The sequence below is a fragment of the Eutrema salsugineum genome, unplaced genomic scaffold, assembly GCF_000478725.1.
Source record: "Eutrema salsugineum unplaced genomic scaffold, Eutsalg1_0 scaffold_3, whole genome shotgun sequence".
Classification (NCBI taxonomy): domain Eukaryota; kingdom Viridiplantae; phylum Streptophyta; class Magnoliopsida; order Brassicales; family Brassicaceae; genus Eutrema; species Eutrema salsugineum.
The window spans coordinates 11,505,826-11,509,415 of record NW_006256756.1 but is presented as its reverse complement, the minus strand read 5'-3'; positions in this window follow the sequence as shown (position 1 = coordinate 11,509,415).

Sequence of the window (3,590 nt, the reverse complement as noted above, 5' to 3'; positions counted from 1 at the left end):
TATTGCTAAACCTAAACGTAGGCCAGGTAGACCCCCGAGCAGCAAAAACGCATTATCCGCCCAGAACATTAGTTCAGGGTCTATCTCTAAGAAGAGGAAAGTCAAGACAATTCATAGTTCCCCGAGAAGAAAAACGACTACATCTCTAAAAAGGAAGGGGGCCTCCCCAAGCCGGAAGAGAAAGTCGAAAGTACCTGAGTTAGTGAATGCACCTGATGCGGGACCTAGTGGTGTAAATCCTCCAGCTGAGGTGACCCTAAACGACTCCAAACCACCAGCGGCAACGATTATCCCAGCGATAAAAAAGAGGACGATGGATTTTCCCACTCCATCAACTCCTCTTCCTTAAAGATAGCCAGCTGGAACTGTCAAGGGTTGGGGAACCCCTTGACAGTTCAACAGATTGGGGATATTAGATTGAAGCTATTCCCTGAGATCCTTTTCCTATCTGAAACGAAGAATTCAAGCGAATTCATCCTTCAGAAGCTTCAATGGATGAAATACTGTCACCATCATTTTGTTCCCCCACACGGTATTGGAGGTGGAGGCCTCACCCTGTTCTGGAAACAGGAAATTGACCTCGAAATCCTTGATTCGTGTGAGAATTTTATTGATACCAAGCTGCATTATGAAGGAAAACCTATCTTCGTGACTCTAGTCTACGGTAACCCAAACCGATCAAAACGAAAGCAGTCTGGAGGATCTTATCTTGCGAGCGAACGTTAGAGAAGGGCCTTGGTTCCTTACGGTCGATCTCAATGACATCATTGACAACTCGGAAAAAGAGGGAGGCCCGGTAAGAGCGGAGGGCACCTTATCGAGTTCCCGGTCCTTCCTGTTGGAGGAAAACCTATATGATCTCCAACATTCCGGAAATTTCCTTTCCTGGGGAGGAGTTCGAGGAAACCATCTTGTCAGATGCCGACTGGACCGCGCGATGGCAAATTCCGATTGGGCTGAGCTCTTTCCGGCGGCGAGGAGTGAGTATCTCAGCTTCGAGGGATCCGATCACAGGCCTATAATCTCGCATTTTGACCTCAGAAGAAAGAAGAATCATGGGATTTTCCGATATGATCGTAGATTCCGAAACAAACCCGAGGTGTTTAACCTGGTTAAGGAAAGTTGGGCTTCTAACCCACAGGCCTCTGTCTGCCGCAGAATCTCCCAATGTAAATGGGCCCTTATTGAGTGGAACAAGACCCAACAGAATAACAGCCAAAAGCTGATTGTGGGCCTAAAACTCCAGATCGATCAGGCGATGTCTAGCCCTATCGCCGACGACTCTCTGATCGTAAAACTTAACGCCGATCTCCGAATTGCTTACCAAGCGGAGGAAGACTTTCAGAAACAGAGGAGTCAGAATTTGTGGCTCAGCCTGGGGGATCGCAATAACGGATATTTCCACGCCCTGACCAAAAACCGAGCTGCTCTAAACAGCTTCTCCGTAATCGAAAATGATGGGGGTGTCCCTGTTTTTGAAGAAAATCAAATTGTTGAGGTGGTAATCTCCTATTTCGACAAAGTGTGGACGGTAACCGAGATCAAATAGATACCGAAGCAATCAAGCCGAGAGTTACAGAAGCCTCTAATCTAAAGGTTATTATGGAGCCCACGGCTGAGGAGATAAAGCAAGCGGTGTTCTCCATTCACGCTGATAAAGCGCCTGGCCCTAACGGGTTTTCTGAAAGTTTCTTCCACTCTAACTGGGCGACAATCAGGAATGAGATTGTGTCTGAAATCCAAGCTTTCTTCTCCTCCGGGGTTCTCCCTCACTCCTGTAATGAAACATTTGTCAGACTTATCCCAAAGTGTAATGGTCTGTGTGAGCCAAAACTCGCACAACCAAAAATTTGTTAAGGAAAACTTAAGGGATCCAAAATTTCTAGGGTTTATCGCAAGAACAGTAAGATTAAAAGAAGGTTTTTGCTGAAAAGTGTTTAAGTCTTATTGCTCTCGAGTTGTGAAAAATAACATCATGAATTGTTTACAGCAACTATTTATATAGAGTCTATGAACCGCCTAGCCGAGAGTCTCGGGAAAGATTTTCGGAATATTTCCTTATCGCTTCGTGCGGCCGCCGCCATAGCACTTTGCCTAGGGTTTTTATGGGCGTAGGTCCTTTACGATCTTTGCTCATCTCATTAAAGAAGGACTGGCTCGGCCCAACACGAAGAAAGCGGCTCGGCCCATTCTTCCTCTTGCTCAGCTCGACCCACTCTTTGTTCTTCTCACGGCTTGGCCCATTTATCTTCTTCCATGGCTCGGCCCACTCATCTTGCTGAGCACAGCTCGGACCACTTGTTTTGTGGGACGGCTCGGCCCATATTCGGTGGGCAGCTGTTCCTTCTTGCCAAATCGTTTTGTGGGATGGCTCGACCCCAACAGTTAGCCTCCCAGCTCGTCAGTTTCGGAGACGAGAGTGACGAGGTTCATTGCTCCTGGCCATGGGATAAACCATCGAGTTAGGCCGTTGCGAAACAATTCCACTTGAGGCATTTTGGGAATAAAAATGCCGAGCCGTTCTTCACGAAGCATAATAGAGAGCCATTTTTTGGCGAGGCTGTTTGAAAGAAAATGCCGAGCCGTTCAAAAGATGAGGTTACTTTGACAAAGATAGCGCTGAGCTGTTTTCAACGACGTGGTGTTTACGTAGTGCCGAGCTATTTTAGCGACGAGGCGTTTCAAGATAAAAGATAATGCCGAGCCGTTTTGTTAAAGGCAAGGCGTGGCGCAGTCTGTGCTGCTTGATGAGATATCCTTGGGAAAGAATGTACGCGAGGCGATTTGACAACGGGGACAGGCGAACTGTTTTTCCCCGAGTTTTTTTTAAAAGGACGAAGCGTTTTTGCGAAAACTGTGTCGAGCCGAATAAACGACGAGGCGTTTTGTGAAAATTGTGTTGAGCCGAATAAAGGACGAAGCGTTTTGCGAAAACTGTGCCGAGCCGAATAAACGACGAACCGTTTGGCGAAAACTGTGCCCGAGCCGAATAAGCGACGAGGCGTTTTGCGAAAACTGTGCCGTTCTTAATGTAAGACGCCCATAGTGCTGCGGTGCGTAGAAAAACTAATACTAAAGCTTTTCCAGAAAATACAATACCGAGGCGTATTAGATATTGTCGGGGGAGAGTGTTACGCCGACGCACGTGATCTAGATACGGCTTGTTACTGGATTAAGTCAGGAGATGCCAAACCGACAAGGTCAAAAGATGCATAGACGACAAGGCAAGACAGTGCCTAGAAGATGAGCCGAGACGATGGCTAGGAGACAAGGCAAGGGGATGCCTAGGAGACGAGGCAGGAGGACGCCTAGTCAACGAGCCGAGATGATGGTTAGGCGATAATGCAAGAGGATGCCTAGCTGCCGAGCCGAGTTAACGGCTAGGTGACAAGGCAAGAGGATGCCTAGGCGACGAGGTAAGATGATGCCTAGGCAATAAGCCAAGATGACGCCTAGCCGATGAGCCGAGATGATGGCTAGGCGACAATGCAAGAAGATGCCTAGCTGCCGAGCCGAGTTAACGGCTAGGCGACAAGGCAAGAGGATGCCTAGCTGCCGAGCCAAGTTAACGGCTAGGTGACAAGGCAAGA